This window comes from Schistocerca nitens, chromosome 6 (genome assembly GCF_023898315.1).
Source record: "Schistocerca nitens isolate TAMUIC-IGC-003100 chromosome 6, iqSchNite1.1, whole genome shotgun sequence".
Lineage (NCBI taxonomy): Eukaryota > Metazoa > Arthropoda > Insecta > Orthoptera > Acrididae > Schistocerca > Schistocerca nitens.
The window spans coordinates 557,814,233-557,834,958 of NC_064619.1; positions in this window are offsets into that span (position 1 = coordinate 557,814,233).

Sequence of the window (20,726 nt, forward strand, 5' to 3'; positions counted from 1 at the left end):
CTCTTCATCATTACTAAATTGTCATCTGAGTCTGTATTTGCTCCTGGGTATGCCTTACAGTTCAATATCTCATTTCGAATCTCTGCCTGACCCTGACGTAATCCAACTGATACTTCCCGTATCTCTTGGACTTTTCCAAGTAGACCTCCTTCTCTGGTGATTCTTGAACACAGTAATCACTACTACAACTTGAAATTTATTGCAAAACTCTATTTGTCTTTCACCTCTCTCGTTCCTACGACCAAGCCAATACTCTCCCGTAACACTTTATATTACTCCATCCCCTACGTCTACATCTACATCAACGTGATTACTTCGTTATTCACAATAAAGTGCCTGGCAGAGGGTTCAATCAACCACCTTCAAACTGCCTCTCTACCGTTCCACTCTCTAACGGAGTGCGGGAAAAACAAGCACTTCAGTTTTTCTGTGCGAGCCCTGATTTCTCTTATTTTATCGTGATGATCATTTCTCCATATGCAGGTGGGTGCCAACAGAATATTTTTGCAATCGGAGGAGAAAACTGGTGATTGAAATTTAATGAGAAGATCCCGTCGCAACTGAAAACGCCTTTGTTTTAATGATTACCATTCCAATTCACGTATCATGTCTGTGGCACTATCTCCCCAATTTCGCGGTAATACAAAACGAGCTGCCCTTCTATGAACTTTATCGATGTTGACAGAAAAGTTTTCTGGGTTTGGTACCGCGTCATAATCTAAAAACTACTGCTGCTGGAGAAAAACCAACGTTTCGGCCACAATTGCCATTAGACCCAGAAGAAGGCCGCTGCAATCGTGGCCGAAACGTTGGTTTTTCTGCAGCAGCAGCAGTTTTTAGATTATGACGCGGTACCAAACCCAGAAAACTTTTATGTCGACTGAGTCTGGCAGCGGAAGACTACGCAATTTTTCGATGTCATCTGTCAGTTCCACCTGATGCGAATCCCACACCGCACAGCAGACAGCAGTACTCCAGGATAGAGCGGACAGGCGTGGTGTAAGCAGTCTCTTTAGTAGACATGTTGCACCTTCTAAGTGTTCTGCCAATGAATCGCGGTCTTTGGTTTGCTCTACCCATAACACTATCTATGTGATCGTCCCAATTTATGTTATTTGTAATTGTAATCCCTAAGTGTTTGGTTGAATTTACAGCTTTCAGATTTGTGTGACTTATTGCGTAATCGAAAATTTAGCGGATTTCTTTTAGTACTCATGTGAATAACTTCACACTTTTCTTTACTCAGGGTCAGTTGCCACTTTTTGCACCATACAGGTATCTAAATCATTTTGCAATTCGTTTTGGTCATCTGATGACTTAACAAGACAGTAAATGACAGCATCATCTGCAAACAATCTAAGAGGGCTACTCAGATTGTCTCCTATGTCGTTAATATAGATCAGGAACAATAGAGGGCCTATAACACTTCCTTGGGGAACGCCGGATATTACTTCTGTTTCACTCGATGACTTTCCGTCTATTACTACGAACTGCGACCTTTCTGACAGGAAATCACGAATCCAGTCGCACAACTAAGGCGATACTCTGAAGGCATGCAGTTTGGTTAGAAGACGCTTGTGAGGAACGGTGTCGAAAGCCTTCTGGAAATATAAAAATACGGAATCAATCTGACATCCCCTGTCGATTGCACTCATTACTTCATGAATAAAAAGAGCTAGTTGTGTTTCGCAAGAACGATGTTTTCTGAATCCTTGCTATGTGTCAACAAATCGTTTTCTTCGAGGTAATTCATAAAGTTCGTATGCATGTATATGTTCCAAAATCCTGGTGCAAATCGACGTTAGTGATATGGGCCTGGAATTCAGCGGATTACTCCTGTTTCCTTTATTGGGTATTGGTGTGACTTGAGCAGTTTTCCAGTCGTTAGGTACGGATATTTCTATGAGCGAGTGGTTGTATACAATTGCTAAATCCGGAGCTATTATATCAACATTCTCTGAAAGAAATCTGACTGGTATACAATCTGGAGCGGAAGCCTTGCCTTTATTAAGTGATTTAAGCTTCTTTGCTAGACCGAGGATACATATTTCTATGTTTCTCATGTTGGCAGTTGTTCTTGACTGGAATTCAGGAATATTTACTTCGTCTTCTTTGGTGAAGGAGTTTTGGAAAACCGTGTTAAATAACTCTGCTCTAGTGGCACTGTTATTAGTGGCTTCACGGTTGTTATCGCGCAGTGAAGGTCTTGATTGCGTCTTGCCACTGGTGTGCTTTATGTATGACCAGAATCTCTTTGGGTTTTCTGCCATACTTCGAGACATAGTTTCGTTGTGGAAATTATTAAAAAGCATCTCGCATTGAAGGTCACGCTATATTTAGGACTTCTGCAAAGCTTTGCCAATCTTGGGGATTTGCGTTCTTTTACATTTGGCGTGCATTTTTCGTACCATGGAGGATCAGTGCCATCACTTATTTATTTATGTGGTATATATCTCTCAATTGCCGTCGATTCTATCTCTTTGAAATCATTCCACATCTTTTCTGCGCTTACATGATCAATCGGAAGGAGTGGAAAATGTCTCTTAAAAAGGCGTTAAGAGCATTTTTATCAGCTTTTCTTAAATAGATGTACTTTGCGTTTCTTTTCACTGCTTTGTCGTCGCTATTCCCTGTGTCCGTCATGAAACTCCCTATTTGTCCAGGATTATTTGTTGCTAAGAGGTCAAGTATGCTTTCGCAACTATTTACTCTTCGAGTGGGCTCATGAACTAATTGTTCAAAATAATTTTCTAAGAAAGCATTTAGTACAATTTTGGATAGCGTTTTAGTCCGATTATCAAGTATAACCTCTTCCCATGCTATTTTGCAGGAACTGTCTACTTCAATTTCAGTACAAGGTAAACGACTTCAAAAAGCAATAAATATTCCACCACCAACTGTATTTAATCTATCCTTTCCGAACACTGTTAGGTCGTTTGAAAATATTTCGGCTGAACTTATTTACGGCCTGAGCCAGCTTTCCGTACCTTTAACTATTTGAGATTTAGTGCTTTGTATTAGGGCTAGGAGCACTGGTTCTTTCCCAACACAGCTACGACAGTTTACAACTACAATATCGATTGTTACTGCAACTATCTTACTGTGTTTTACCTGCCCCCTTTTAGACAGACCCCCTTTCTATGGTTTCCTGAGACCCTCTAACCTTAAAACCGGCCAGTACATTCCAAACAGCCCCCGCTACCCGTGTAGCCCCTTCCTGTGTGTAGTGGACTCCTGACCTCTTAAGCGGAACCTGGAAACCCACCAACCGATGGCGCAAGTCAATGAAACTGCAGCCTGCACGGTCACAGAACCGCCTGAGCCTCTCATTCAGACCCTCCACTCGGTTCTGCACCAAAGGACTACAGTTGGTTCCATCGACGATGCTGCAGGTGGTGAGCTCCGACTTAATCTCGGAAGCAAGACTGGCAATCTTTACCATTTCCGATAGCCACCTGAAACCGGAGAGAATCTCCTCCAATCCAAAGCGACACACGTCATTAGTACAGGAGCCACCACCTGCAGTTGGCTGCACCCTGTACTCTTCATGGCATCTGGAAGCACACTTTCCACATCCGGAATGACTCCTCCCAGTATGCACACAGAGTGCACACAGTCTTCCTTTCCCTCGTTGACAGCCATGTTCCTAAGGGACCCCATTACACGCCTAATGTTGGAGTTCACAACTACCAGCAAACCCACCCTCTGTGAATGCCCAGACCTTGCAGGCCGAGAAGCTTCCTTTAGAACAGGGTGGACGACTGCATCTGGCTTAGAGACTTCGTCAGACACAGATAACGCCCGAAACCTGTTCGTCAAACGAACTGGGGAGGCCCTTCGATCGGCCTCTGGAAAGTCTTTCGCTGGCTGCCAGACTTTGGAATGATCTCCCACTCGGCCACAGGTGAGGGGTCAACCTCAGTGCACGCAGTACCCAGAGCGGCCAAACCAGTTGAGCAATCGGGGGACATGTGGGACGGGCTCGACGAGTCCGACCCCCCACAGTGATGCCCCTTGGCAGCAGCCTCAAGCTGTGTGACAGAAGCCAACACTACCTGGAGCTGTGAGCAAAGAGTCAACCACTCAGCTCGCATCTGTGCACAGCAATCACAGTTCTTATCCTGTTTCAAGCTGCTAAAAATATATAACAAACGAACAGTGCACCCGCCTTATTAGCAGCAGTAACTCGAGGTGCTCTCTCACTGATGTCTAACCGACACTAACCCTAAAACAGCACCCCAATCCCCTTGGCTATTAGATTTTCATCGTCCTTTAAGTACTGAATAACCCGTTCAGTGTCATAATATACTTTCTCTATGTCTTCTGCCTGAGATGCTAGCATGTATACCTGAACTATTGTTGTCGGTGTTGATTTGCTGTCGATTCTGATGATAACAATCCCATCACTGAACTGTTCACAGTAAGTCACCCTGTGCTCTGTCCTCCTATTCATAATGGATCTACTCCTGTTATACCATTTTCTTCTGCTGTTGATATTACCCTATACTCATCTGACCATAAATCCTTATCGTCTTTTCACTTAATTTCACTGACCCCACTGTATATAGGTTGCGCCTTTCCGTTTTCAGATTTTCTGACCTCCTCCCACGTTCAAACTTCGGACATTTCACGCCTCGACCCATAAACGCTATCCTTTCTTTGCTTATTCAGTCTTTTTCTTATGGTCACTTTCCCATTGGCAGACCCTCTCGAAATTCTGAATGGGCTACTACGCCGGAGTCTTTTGCGAATGGAGAGATCAACATGACACTTTTTCAGATACATGCCACGTGTTCTGTGCATACACATTACGTGTCTTTAATGCTGGTTTCCATTGCCTTCTGCATCCTAATGCCATTGATCATTGCTGATTCTTCCGCCTTTTCGGGGCAGTATTCCATTCCAAGGGCAAGAGAGTGCCCTGAACCTCTGTGCTCCGCCGACTTCTACAACGCCGTTGGCAGAATGAGATCGACTTCTCATGCCAGAAGTCTTCGGCCGCCACTGCTGATGATTTGTATTAAAAATTTAAGCAGTGGCGGACGTTTTGATTACTACTCAAACACGCTACCTCTACACCACGAGTGAATACATGATTCCAGAGACAACCGCAAACATTTTTCCGTGAAGATATTGACCGTCTTGTCTCGCTGTGGGATAAATATATTAACAGCTACGGCGATTACTTCTGAAATAATAAACAGTTAATTTAATTTTTTTCCTACCTGTCACATTTTTGTTCGACTACGCCTTATAATATTAATTGAATGGCGAACAGGAAAAACGTTTAGTACCCTCCACCCGATAGTCCGCCGTGCACGCATGATATCGGTGGTATTTCTTGCCTGGAGAAAATTAGTTTTGATACTGAAATTGGCTGATTTAATTAGCGAGCTTTTTAATCAGTCAGATGATAAGTCAGTATTTAGTACCAATGAACTCGTCATCTCATAAGCATCATGAATCGGTAATCGGATTATGTGGATTAATTTTATTTCACGTGCTCGCTTTCTTTTCTGGTACTGGAAAGGGCAGTCATGGTGACTTCTTCATGTACTGTGTCTGTTCACGAAAGCCTATGGGTTGCGATCGCTGCAGACTTCAGAATTGCTTCACAACAACAAAGAGAACTTTTACAAAATAGCCAGAGCAAGTAATGATCCAGAAATACTTTCATTTTATAAATATATGTGTAATATATCAAAGAAGATGTAAAAAAAGTAGAGGAGTACGCATATCTTGTCTGAAATTGGTAGTTCAAGCAGTAAAATCAAATTAGTATGGAATATTGTTAAGATTCGGAGGAAGAAGCTGTAGAAAATGACAATATTTCTGTTAAAGAGGAAGGGAACAATGTAGAAGACAGTTCATGTATAGGAGATATTTTTAGTGAGTACTTTTTCAAAACAGGTGAAAAAATTGGTGCAAATAGTTCAGAAGAGAAAGGAAATGAGTAAACTGAAGAAATAATTCATAAGACATGTAGTGAAACAAAAATGAATCATACTTTCCCATCCGAAATAAGGTAGACCATCATGACTGTACAAAGAAAAATGTTAAGATGTGTTGGCTAATATCACAAAGAATACACTGAAAAGTTGTAACCATATGACATGAATGCAGCTATAGTCACTGTGGTGTCACTGCCAGACACCACACTTGCTAGGTGGTAGCTTAAATCGGCCGCGGTCCATTAGTACATGTCGGACCAGCGTGTCGCCACTGTGTGATCGCAGACCGAGCGCCACCACACGGCAGGTCTCGAGAGACGTACGAGAACTCGCCCCAGTTGTACGACGACGTTGCTAGCGACTATACGGACGAAGCCATTTCTCTCATTTGCCGAGGGACAGTTAGAATAGCCTTCAGCTAAGTTAATGGCTACGACTTAGCAAGGCGCCATTAGCCTTAAATAGCTTGTATATAAAGAGTCACTTGTATCGCCACAATCTCCAGATGTCTCATCAAGAACGATGTATACAAGGATGTATTAAAAGTTAAGTATATTCCAAAGATACGTATTTTCTTTATCACATTCATTAAGTCTCCTGTTTCAGACCTCACTCCATCCTTCGTAAGTTAGCGCGTGCATCTTGGCCGCCTCTTTCAATTAGTGTGCGTAGTGTTGGCAAGTCTGCCGACACTACAGTCACTTACGTACTGCATCATTAACCATGATCTTTTCGAGACAGATTGAAGTATATTGTTACTAGGCAGTTCTATAAAAGGGTGAGTCCACTGGTTTCAATAACTACAGTACACTGTCACTCCTTATTTTTCTAAAATCTTTGAGAAGATAATATAATTCAAGGTTGTCACCAACCTATACAGCAATATGATGCAAGCCAGTCACGATAAGAAGTTCAATAGGGCCATTCTGCTGAGGCAGCTATTTATACACTCTGCATGCTACCAATTGGAACCCTCCTTGACGTATCGAAGGCATTTGATTGTGTCAGTCACAATATTCTATTAGAGAAGTTGAGCTTTTATGGAATACATAGTTCAGCATATGTATGGTTCTTACGTAAGGAACAGAATGCAGAAAGTTAGGCTAGGCTGTTCCAATAATATAGAGAAAGTAGCCACGTCCTCTGCCTGGGGTGAAGACAGTATGGGGGACCAACAAGGTTCGTCCTTGGCCCATTACTGTTCTTACTTCATGTTAACGACCTTCAATTTATTTGAATCAGGAGGCGGAGTTATCATATTTGCTGTTGATACAAGCATTGTTGTCAAGCTGAGCAAACAAGCTCAACAGAGGAAATGGCAAATATACACTCCTGGAAATGGAAAAAAGAACACATTGACACCGGTGTGTCAGACCCACCATACTTGCTCCGGACACTGCGAGAGGGCTGTACAAGCAATGATCACACGCACGGCACAGCGGACACACCAGGAACCGCGGTGTTGGCCGTCGAATGGCGCTAGCTGCGCAGCATTTGTGCACCGCCGCCGTCAGTGTCAGCCAGTTTGCCGTGGCATACGGAGCTCCATCGCAGTCTTTAACACTGGTAGCATGCCGCGACAGCGTGGACGTGAACCGTATGTGCAGTTGACGGACTTTGAGCGAGGGCGTATAGTGGGCATGCGGGAGGCCGGGTGGACGTACCGCCGAATTGCTCAACACGTGGGGCGTGAGGTCTCCACAGTACATCGATGTTGTCGCCAGTGGTCGGCGGAAGGTGCACGTGCCCGTCGACCTGGGACCGGACCGCAGCGACGCACGGATGCACGCCAAGACCGTAGGATCCTATGCAGTGCCGTAGGGGACCACACCGCCACTTCCCAGCAAATTAGGGATACTGTTGCTCCTGGGGTATCGGCGAGGACCATTCGCAACCGTCTCCATGAAGCTGGGCTACGGTCCCGCACACCGTTAGGCCGTCTTCCGCTCACGCCCCAACATCGTGCAGCCCGCCTCCAGTGGTGTCGCGACAGGCGTGAATGGAGGGACGAATGGAGACGTGTCGTCTTCAGCGATGAGAGTCGCTTCTGCCTTGGTGCCAATGATGGTCGTATGCGTGTTTGGCGCCGTGCAGGTGAGCGCCACAATCAGGACTGCATACGACCGAGGCACACAGGGCCAACACCCGGCATCATGGTGTGGGGAGCGATCTCCTACACTGGCCGTACACCACTGGTGATCGTCGAGGGGACACTGAATAGTGCACGGTACATCCAAACCGTCATCGAACCCATCGTTCTACCATTCCTAGACCGTCAAGGGAACTTGCTGTTCCAACAGGACAATGCACGTCCGCATGTATCCCGTGCCACCCAACGTGCTCTAGAAGGTGTAAGTCAACTACCCTGGCCAGCAAGATCTCCGGATCTGTCCCCCATTGAGCATGTTTGGGACTGGATGAAGCGTCGTCTCACGCGGTCTGCACGTCCAGCACGAACGCTGGTCCAACTGAGGCGCCAGGTGGAAATGGCATGGCAAGCCGTTCCACAGGACTACATCCAGCATCTCTACGATCGTCTCCATGGGAGAATAGCAGCCTGCATTGCTGCGAAAGGTGGATATACACTGTACTAGTGCCGACATTGTGCATGCTCTGTTGCCTGTGTCTATGTGCCTGTGGTTCTGTCAGTGTGATCATGTGATGTATCTGACCCCAGGAATGTGTCAATAAAGTTTCCCCTTCCTGGAACAATGAATTCACGGTGTTCTTATTTCAATTTCCAGGAGTGTATTTGTGACTATTACGAACTGGTTTTGCACAGATGCGCTGACGTTAAATGTTGAAAAAACGCAGATTATCCACTTCTGTACAGTCATAAATATCCAACCAGTGACACGACGTGCTTTAAAATGAGCTGAAATAATTGAATTACGCATGCTGCGGCACGGATTCCAGGCTGGCGCGAGTTTGACGACTGTCGAGATGGTGTGGTGGCCCACGGAGCGGCGTGCCTAGCAGTAAGCGGAGCTGGCAGGTCTGTGCGCTGTCCGGCTGTGACGTCACATCTGCCCTGTTGTTGTCACAAAGGAATGAATAGCATTGTGCTAGCTCGCGCACATGCAGCGCAAGCTGTTATAATTACAGAAAAGCACACAACACAGTTTTAAAGAAGAAAAATGGACCAATCAACAAATATGTATAGACATACTATGGAGATGATGTGCAAGAGAAGTTACAGCACTGAGGAGTTTCCTTCAACGAAAAATTAGTAAACAATTAATAACTATTCTTACTTCAATTACAGAAAAGAAACTGACCCATCAGTTAGAGGCGCTTGTCAATATGAATCGAAAAATCTAGTTTTACGTTCTGTTACTTAAATAACTAAACTGTGAAGCACGTTTTGATTGGACATTTGATTAAAAGCAGCATATTTTGTAAACCAAAGCAGTTACACTGCCGGAGAGGCAGTATGTGTCGATAGACGTCTATACACTTCACCTATAATGTTTAGTTTATAAGATTTATGAGTTTAATGGTTATATTAATTACTTATTATTTTCCATAGCTTTTCCATTAAGTTACAATTGGTTAGAATTAAATAATTATGATAGCAGCAGTAGAAGCAACGGGTAAGTTCCCATGAGAAAGAGATGCCAAACATGTTTCTACAAAAAATTTTGAAGGAGCAGAGAGCACAAAGTGAATTTGAACATTGCAGTTACAACACGCGTTTGTTTAATTTGTGGGCAAACTACTTTATGTAGAATCAAATGTAACAGGTCAGTTTATTAATACTTTTAGTGTGCATCTAATGGCGATTCCATATTTAAGATTTGATTATTGTAAAAAGAACTGTAAATAAGTAGAGTGACTGCACTAAGACGTTAAGGGACGCAGATGGTCGGAATTCCCGTGGAAGGAGATGCCAAGCTTATAAAAGGGGGTGGCCATCTTCCGTCAAGAATACTGTTCTAGACGGAGTTGTAGGGGCAAGACCTATGTCAGTTTTGGCTGTGATAGAGCCACGCACTTTTGAACGTAGAAGTTTTCGTTTATGATGGTCACGATACTTGAAAATATTCTGCGGTAGTTCAGTGGGATGTTAGAAAAATCGGCAGTGATCGATACTCTAATTTATTTGGCAAGTAGTTGAGTGAAACATGTATTTTTCGTGAGTTACGTTGATCGGACTTGGAGTTATATACACTTAACGTAACTTCAGCTTAGTGTGCTAACGGAAACACTGTTTATTTCAGAGCTGGTTGCCATTTGAAATACTTACATCGAGTGTCTACCGGACTTGAATTTTATTGTGTTAGGGTTTATTTGGCTTCGAACAATCTGAGCGATAAACATTGCTGTGCTTTTCAGTTATTTTAAGTTCAGAGTGTGTTTGCTAACCATTAAATTGGGGGCTCGAACAATTTTCAATTCGCTTAACTTTGTAATTCAGTATAATCACTAGCCCATATGCAGTGCCTGCAAAAAAGGAGAATATAACTGACCTTTAACAATTTGTAGCTGGGGAACTTAATGTAGATCGCTGCATGCATCAGAAACTATTTTATTACTTTTATTAATTAAATCGACAGTAATTGTTTTTAGTTACCATCCCCTAGACAGCGAGATTACCATCGCCGTCGCAGTTATATACATTTATTTCATACACATCCTGTCAAACTAATATACCAACAAGAAATAATAAGCAGGGCAGAAAATTCTAACTTCCTAGGTGTGAATGTTGATGAAAGCCTTAATTGAAATAAAGCATTTAGGATACCTGCTGAAACGTCTTGGTTCGACTAATTTTCCCCCAAACATGATTGAAACCTGAGGGATACAGTAAGAAAGTTAAAATATTTTGCACACTTTCATTCACTGATAACTTATGGGATAATAATGACAGGAAACTTCTCATTTAGGCAGAAAGTATTGATTACACAAAAGAAAGTAATTAATATTATATGTGGGGTTCACTCACATACTTCGTGCAGGTATCTCTTTAAGCAGCTGGGAATATAACCATAGCCTCACAGGACAGTTATTCTCTTGTGAAATTTGTTATCAACATTTCATTTTGGTCTTAGACCAACAGAGAAGTTCACAACAGTAGAAGGAAATGTGATCAGAATTACTGCTTTATGGATCTGTCTTTGGCACGGAAAGGGGTAATATACGTAGCTACAAAGCTATATGGCGATCTGCTCATGTACACAAAATGACAGATAGCACAAGTGTTTTCGCCTTAACAACTCCTTCTATACCTTAGAGCTATACCTGAATAGAACCATTTACTACAAAATCTTGTATGCGTGTGAAAGTCCTGAATGCTTGATGCGCTGCAATTTGAAGATTTGTTAAAAAGACATCTTGTTGTAAATATTTACCTGCCAGACCCGTATTCGGGTATACAGCTACCACTTATGGGCTATATTCCTGGATATGGATGTGGCAAGTATTTTACATGCAGCTCATTGTGTACAGAAAGATGTCTTTTAACAAATACGTATTTTAACAAGTAACTGTCAATTTTTACAGAAAAACCTGTAAATGGCTAGCATGTAACCACATAAATATTTCTTTTCATTTTCTAGAGATATACTCGTATACGTGTTCTAAGTTTGTTCCCTTGAGACGTTCCACATTATAACGTTTACCGTGAGTATGATCTATGGCACACATAAGGAACTAAGTCTACGTGTAAAATGAGGCTGAGCAGCAGAGTATATGTTTCCGTTTCCCTGAGTTGTCCCTTGGTTTAACAAAAGAGAGAAATCGACTGTTGCGTGTAATTCCTACGTGGTCCACTGCTGCGCACGCTCTGTCGCTGCTACGTGAGGAAAGCGGACTTCCCCGCAATGAACGCAATAGCCGTTAATGGGTAGACGATGGCCCAACTGCTCAGGAATGAGACGCATTACAAACCTCCTGTACTACTGTCAACGGCAACAGGAGAATATTTCTCAAACTACGTGTGACATAAATTCTTTTACCAGAAACCGCCTGAGATGTGACACTGGTTGATAAGGGGAGGGGCTTGTTTTTGGGGCCATGTAGACGGACCGTTTTGGTCAATGCAGCAGTGACAGAAATTGTGGCCATGAAATCAAAATTCCGATCTACTAACAAAATGAATCTAAATGTTTGGGTTGAGGAGGAGATCATTAATTACGAAATTATTTAGAATTCTAATGTATTGCCTGTGATTTTGTCATTAATATATGCAAAAGTTTTCCCTAAACTTTAAACAGCTTTTTCTAGAGAGACGATTTTTCAAAATTGCGTGCAGCATAAAATAAAAACTGTTATACCTATTAACTTCTATCTTTGACGCCCGAAAAGTAAAGACTTTTCTTGGGAGTTTATACCTATAATATATGAGATTGTTAATAGTAACTACTTTTTGTAAAGCCACAGACTGAAACAAACCTCCAAAAATCGAACTCAAAGTTCGAGTCAGCAACACATCGTTAAATTTAAGGTTATTTAATTGTTGTTAGGTATAAGCTCCCATAAATTTTGATTTCACGTAACTTCTCAGGGGCTTCACTGTACACAGCCGGCGTACTTGAAACTCACAGGGCCTTGATCAAACCATAATTAAGGGCACTTTTTGTTTGTTTTTGTATCGAAAATTTAAAATAAAGTTCGAAGTGTAATCAATCATAATCCCCAAACAGATCATTTGTATGTCTTTTCATTGTCTCGAAAGAAATTTCCAAACTCAATTTTTTGCTTATTTGAATGAGAACCTAGCCTTAAAGAAGGACTCGGCGTTATCTGTTGGCCAGTTCAGTCGCGCAGTTGTAACCCAGTCGGTCCTTAATGCTTTCGTGCGTTCGCTCCAATTTAACACGGCTGTCGACATTTATGCAAGGTCAGGCATCGAGATACGCATATCTCACTCTTTATCTTGGAAAACCGTCCGTAGTGCAACTCGAAATTCCTGCATACACGAAACTTTTACAGAGCTGCGAATCAAAGCTATCATAGCCGTTGGAAAAAGAGGACAAGGATATTAAAAAAAATTGCGGACCTTAGTAATGCTTTCGTGCATTACGTTCCTTCAGAGCTATATTGTTAAGTTGATGGCGGAGGGCTGTATCCAACATACATCAGCTCCTAGTCGCTCGCCCCCTTAAAAAGTCACATAATCACAGAAGCAACCTCCTGTATCAGCAGTGTGACAAAGTAAATTTTATGTGTAGTCTAAACGAAATTATCTGTTTACGTTTTGTCTATCAACGGATTAGTGATGTCCAATAAGAAGCACTTTGAGATAATCTGCTTGACGAAGCAGTAAAAATAGAAAGTTGGTCGTCTTTCGTCTGCCAAGGGTTACTTCATTCTTGTTTCTTATTGTGTCTTCTGGGAACCGCACTGTAGAGTTCGTAGCATAAAGACTAACACGTGGACGTGAGTAGCGAGGCTTAACTGTTTCAGATTTCGGTCAGCGAAGAGCTCAAGCTTATACTGAAACTCTTGCACCTGGAAGCCCTTTTTTTTGTCATAAAAGGTAAGACGAAAAATCATCTTGGACTAGAACTGATTGTGGCTGGTAATGAGTTTATCCTTTTTGCAAGGAAGATGAATACTTAACAGTGAATGTGAAATGCGGAACTTTATTTTACAGATCCACTTGTCTGTGTCGTCTTGGTGATACTTGTTACAATGTCGTGGTTTTTTGTTCTTCTCGTCTTCTCTCTATAGAAAAGTTAATACACTTTATATGACATTATTTCTTGCTCCTTATCATTATGTTAACGTTGATTAAAAATTTATTCGATATTCCTTTACATTTCTTAGATTTGAATATCTGTGGAGAACTACTCAGTTAATCAGTTTATGCAGTCCTGGACTTTCTTCATCTATCTAAATGTATTAGGCATCTAAGCAATTAACGCAGTGTGAATCACGTTATAAGATCATTAGTGTCTTGTTTTGAGGAATATCTTCTTGAACAGGCACGGATTTGTTTGGTGAATAATTTTTCTTGGAATGTTTTATCAACTCTTATATTTCGTATAGACTGTCACGTACTTCTATTATTATTCTTCGATATTTATGAGAAGATTTTTATAAAAGAGAAAATACTGAAAGATGGTAAAAGTGTAAGAACAGTCAGCTACGCACAGAAACAGCAGAAAATTACCAAACTCTGCAAATCTTGAAACCTTCGCCAACAATACTGATGTTTCATAAACGACGACATACGTCGTGAATGGTTAAGATTCTTCGAGTTTACTGTGCAGATATACGCAAATCTTAAGTTTATGTTTCAACAATTTTGGCAATTTTCAAATGGGGTGGAGTGCACCACTTTATTTCCTTAATTGTAAATTCGGAAAATGAGGAAGACATAATTTGAGGCGCTTCACCGCACAGTATTTTAATTGGAAACTCAAGCGTTGTGGGGTAAATGACTAGTGACAAACACTACTAAAATCTTATTCGACAAACAGAATATTAATGGAGGTCATAAATGCAAATAAAACGAATGGAGTTTACCGGGCATCTGAATTGAATCATCTCCTGTGTGTTGTGTATGAGAATGTATTGTGAAATTCGTTACCATTTAAAACATTAATGTAAGGTGATGACATCAGAATCAAATGACTATGATGCAAAAGACAACTCAATGCTCAACAGAGACATGATTAATAACGGTGCCGGATATATTTCTTAGTTAAAATTCTTGATGATGATATATATGCCCTCTCCGTCTTTAGGCCACGAGTGGCCTATCGGGACCATCTGACCGCCGTGTCATCCTCGGTGGAGGATGCGGATAGGAGGGGCGTGGGGTCAGCACACCGCTCTCTCGGTCGTAAGATGGTATTCTTGACCGAAGCCGCTACTGTTCGGTCGAGTAGCTTCTCAATTGGCATCACGAGGCTGAGTGCACCTCGAAAAATGGCAACAGCGCATGGCGGCCTAGATGGTCATCCATCCAAGCGTCGACCACACCCGACAGCGCTTAACTTCGGTGATCTCACGGGAAGCGGTGTATCCACTGATACCAAGAAATTATGTGTCACTTATTTCGGCAGTAATTTGTGATGTAATTCCCACACGACCACGCTGGTAGTAATATATTGACTGATAATGCGGTTCATAAAAATAAACCAAGGTACCACTAATGAAAAACTAACTAAGATATATTATGCTCTCTTTCATATAAGCTTGAAGTATGGAATATTAGGATAACTATTTTTAACTAAACAGATATATTTCTTACAATGTATATTTGTTTAAGTAGATCAAATTAAATACCTTATGGAACAATATTTTTAGTGTCCAAAACCCATATATACTTTAGAAACTTGTTACGGCCGAAGAGAATGATAAAAATCAGGTCTAATTCCACACCAACGAAATTACAAAATTTATTATGAGAAAATTCTTATCTTAAGCTACGTAACATTGAAAATAAATAACGTATGCAGCAGTAATATACTCGTATTTATCAACTACGTACCATATGACACGAATACAAGAAATCGCTTAAAATGGTAGAAAGTACTCTATAATGTTACTGATTTGTTAAGTAATACCATCATTATCATCAGGCACTGGACCTGAGCTGCTCGATAAATGCCTGATCTAGACTTTTCCACGCATTACAGTCTTAAGTTATACCTAACTACACAGGACGAACATTAATAAAAACGTCGAACTGCAAGGACGTATTCGTGAATGGAAATAGAGGAAAAAAGGTCCTACAACATGTGTCGGGAAATGCATCGTCGCAACGCTGACAAATGAAAGTTCCTCTGACCACGTGCCGTGTGTTCCTTGTGTGATGCACATTCTGTGATTGACGCCGCATACAGCAAGCAGCAGAATGGTCCGGTATTCATGCCGAGAACAAGCCGAGATGGTGCCTGTGTACAGCCAAGCAGATGGAAACGGTCGAGAGGCAGCACGAACATACCAAAACAAGAACCCTCACAGACATTAACCACATTACACCACACTCAAGCACATTTTGGGCGTTTGTGTGACCATGGGTCCTTTCAGACAGACTAACGTGCAGGGACGCGGCCAGCTGTGTGTATACCAGATCTGAAGGACCGGGCTCTGCAGGACACTGGCACGAATCCTAGTACAAGCTCCAGGCAAGTGGCCTTCCAACATGGTGTAAGCCAGCGTACAATTACACTACTGGCCATTAAAATTGCTACACCTCGAAGATGACGTGCTACAGACGGAAAAATTAACCGAGAGGAAGAAGAAGCTGTGATATGCAAATGATTAGCTTTTCAGAGCATTCACACAAGGTTGGCGCCGATGGCGACACCTACAACGTGCTGACATCAGGAAAGTTTCCAACCGATTTCGCATACACAAACAGCAGTTGACCGTCGTTGCCTGGTGAAACGTTGCTGTGATGCCTCGTATAAGGAGGAGAAATGCGTACCATCAAGTTTCCGACTTTGATAAAGGTCGTATTGTAGCCTACCGCGATTGCCGTTAATCGTACAGCGACATTGCTGCTCGTCTTGGTCGAGATCCAATGGCTGTTAGCAGAATATGGAATCGGTGGGTTCAGGAGGGTAATACGGAATGCCGTTCAGGATCCCAACGGCCTCGTATCACTACCAGTCGAGATGACAGTCATCTTATTCGCAAGGCTGTAACGGATAGTGCAGCCATGTCTCGATCCCTGAGTCAACAGGCGGGGACGTTTACAAGACAACAACCATCTGCACGAACAGTTCAACTACGTTTGCAGCAGCATGGACTACCAGCTCGGAGACCATGGATGCGGTTACCCTTGGCGCTGCAACACAGAAAGGAGCGCCTGCAATGGTGTACTCAACGACGAACCTGGGTGGACGAATAGCAAAACGTCATTTTTTCGGATGAATCCAGGTTCTGTTTACAGCATCATGATAGTCGCGTCCGTGTTTGGCGACATCGCGGTGAACGCACATTGGAAGCGTGTATTCGACATCGCCATACTGGCGTACCACCCGGCGTGATGGTACGGGGTGCCATTGGTTACACAACTCGGTCACATCTTGTTCGCATTGACGGCACTTTAAACAGTGGACGTTACATTTCAGATGTGTTACGACCCGTGACTCTACCCTTTATTCGATCTCTACTAAATCCTACATTTCAGCAGAATAATTCACGACCGCATGATGCAAGTCTTGTACAGTCCGTTCTGGATACAGAAATTTTTCGACTGCTGCCCTGACCAGCACATTCTCCAGATCTCTCACCAATTGAAAACGGTCGGTCAATGGTGGCAGAGCAACTGGCTCGTCACAATACGCCAATCACTACTCTTGATGAACTGTGGTATCGTGTTGAAGCTGCATGGGCAGCTGTACCTGTACACGCCATCCAAGCTCTGTTTGACTCAATGCCCAGGCGTATCAAGGCCGTTATTACGGCCAGAGGTGGTTGTTCTCGGTACTGATTTCTCAGGATCTAAGCTCCCAAATTGCGTGAAAAAGTAATCACATGTCAGTTCTAGTATAATATATTTGTCCAATGAATATCCGTTTATTATCTGCGTTTCTTCTTGGTGTAGCAATTTTAATGGCCAGTAGTGTATATCTCAGTCTGTCTCGCGGAGCATTTGTTTTTCTCATTTTCTCACGTGGTAATTCCCTACATGTATCACTCCATTGCTAACTGAGCAGGCTTCGGTATTGGGATCGTTTACGCCTTAAAAGTCTATGTCCTACTGCCACAAATCAAAACTGTTAATGCACGTTGATTGTAAATTTTTCTTTTGAGACGTATCGGAAAATTTATTTTGAAAACCGTATGTAGCGCATCAAAACCATGTCATACTTACTCTTCCATTTCTTTCTTTTACTGTCCACCCAGCTGACTTCAACTACTGTAAACAGAAAAACTCGACATATTTAGTCACTTCATTGGTAATGTTTGCTCTTGGATTTTCGATATGTTCGCTATAAATTGTTTAGAACTTCTGTAATTTTAAGGCGTTCGTCGATGTTTGCTGATTGTTTCATTTATTGTTGTAGTTTAGCTGTTCTAGAGACAAACAAAGTTAACAACGTTCTCAGTAAAATGGTGTCCAGATATGTTCCACTGAAACGAATTCTCTCTTGTTTCCCCAGTTCAACAATCTGAAATTTTTGCAGTAGGGCTAGTGGGAGTTAATTTGGTGAATTTTCTTGTCTAGCTACTATCCTGATGAAGCCTAATGAAAGCTGCACCCTTGTACAGTAGAACTCCAACTACCCGGATGACCCGATCCGAATGGTTAAATGTCCGGATAGTTAGAAAAATCATGAAAATAGGCAAATGATGGCTGTTTTTAAATAGATATTAGGATATTATTAATTTAATGACTAAAAACATTGTCGTTTAGGTTTTGTACTGTACTGTACTTATATTCAGAGTCAGTACTAGAAAGTATTCGTCAGAGTAAATTGTTTTGTCGTTTTCAATCGTTTCCGTGCTGTCAGATGTCCGTTTGACGGTGAACAGCTGTATGTGGTCACACTCACTCTTTATGTCCATCTTCTATCAGAAACTTCCTCAACAGTTGTCTTCTGCAATGCGATTCATGGTTTCGATAACCGATTGATAATTTGGTCGGAGCAAACCCGTTATGTTTGAGGGCGGCAATAGTGCTCTGAAACGTTCATCTTCTCTATCAAGAGGGCTTTCTGTGGTGTGGGTGGGTGTATTGTCCAGAATTAACATCACGTAACTGCCTTATTTCCCAATGGCCATTTGGTATATCTTTTATTTCCAGTATGATAACTGAATCGTTCCACTCTCAAAACAGTGTAGCAATCATCCAGACCTTTGGTTGATTCTTGTAAAAGATGGGAAGTTTTTCATATTTTTAAAACCCTGGAGTTTTTCAATTTTGCAAGCAACAGAAGGGTATTTCGTAGTTTCCCGTAGACTAAACACATTTCAGTACGTTATCGCAGTGTTTACTAACGTTATCGTCAGGAGCCCTAGTTTTCCTTTCAGAAGCTAAAGTTGTTGTAGGTAAGACTTCCAAATAAGGCCTGTCTCATTTGCGTTGTATAAAAATCCAGGGTCATAAGATTCTGAATTTTTCAATAAAATTTTCGGCTGCTATTTTGTCTGCTGATGGTTTTCCACCACTTAAATCCAACTCATGAACACCATGCCTTGCCTTGAAATTCTGTATCCAACCATTGCTCACTTTAAATGAGACAAACTTCTGATATTCTCGCCTGAAAGATCTAATTTTTCGTAAGCAGTCGATTCTGAAAGTGGGTCCCCCAGTGCTCGCTGCTACAAAAACCACATGAATACGGTTTCTTCTAGCTCTTTGTTTTCTGCTGTTTTGATTGCTTTTTTCGACGAACTCCTATCTCCATTCTCATAGACAAATTCAAATGGTTCAAATGGCTCTGATCACTATGGGACTCAACATCTTAGGTCATAAGTCCTCTAGAACTTAGAACTACTTAAACCTAACTAACCTAAGGACATCACACACACCCATGCCCGAGGCAGGATTCGAACCTGCGACCGTAGCAGCCCCGCGGTTCCGGACTGCAGCGCCAGAACCGCACGGCCACCGCGGCCGGCATTCTCATAGACAGACAAACGTTAAAATTGAGGTTATTTTGTCTGTCAATGATAAGACAGCCGTTTCCTTTTGGAAGACATATATCACCCAGTGAAGCATAACACGTGCACAAATCAAAACAAGATACGAAGACGGAAGATATAGGGAGAAATCAATGTGTAGGTTAAGGTCACGATACAGGCTGATGTAGGCCGGATTTAATGAAGAGCACCGCAAACACAACAAGCAGCGTAATGTGCTTAAAACAATACACATACGTTATTCATTGTTCACTGGAAGATTTTGTCATTTAATATATGCGCTGCGGATTAATTCTAGAACGACAAATAAACGTACAGTGTACTGGATACTGTATTAACTATCGAAGAAAACTAACAATTTTAGTCATACAGTATAAATTTCTTTTTCCTCGAAGCGATCTGAATAATTTGTGATATGGATACTTCGACTTTGGATAATTAGAGTCTACTGTATATACATTCATCAGTATAGTATTGTAAGTTGAGCCCGTACCTTGTTCTTCGAAACCTGTCAGTAAAGATTTTGAGAAATTCCAACATTGCGTTTGTAAAAGCTTTAGCACCAGCCTTTTTTCTATTTTTCCGTCTCAGTTGCATTGAAAACTTGGGTTAATGATGACTTCTTTCGAAGTTCTCCGTTCTACATCGAACGATTGCCAACCTTAAAAGTACATTGTTAGTCAAAATGTAAAACCCACATGTTAAAATGTATAAACAGCTTTCTATCACCATTCAAAGTAGGACAGTAATCAATATATAACAAACATACATCGCACTATATAAACTGTTTTCTGGTATGTTGCATCTTTATATGCCGTTTTTTGAAATCCATTTTTATCGAAAATATGTATAGGTTGAAATTTTGTTAGACATTTTTGCGCTGTTAATCTGCAAGGAACTGCGCTGTGGCGTCCGTGTGCGTGATTTTGTTTCACCGTGTGTAGACAGGACCGAGTGGTTTTCAGTCATGAGCTTTCTCTGATAAAATACTGAAGTATTGACTCGAAAGGTCCCCGAAGGGGGGGGGAGGGGGGGTTCGGCCGCCTCGGCGGAGAGGGTTTTCTTCCGCCGCTCCTAATGGCCCCTTTCATTGCTGAAATATGAGGGGTGAGTAGTTCGTATATATTTAGAGTGTATGATGATGATGATGATGATGATGATGATGATGATGAGAGAAGGGAGAGGGCAAAACCCGGTACCGGCAGATAGTCTAATCCTCTCGAA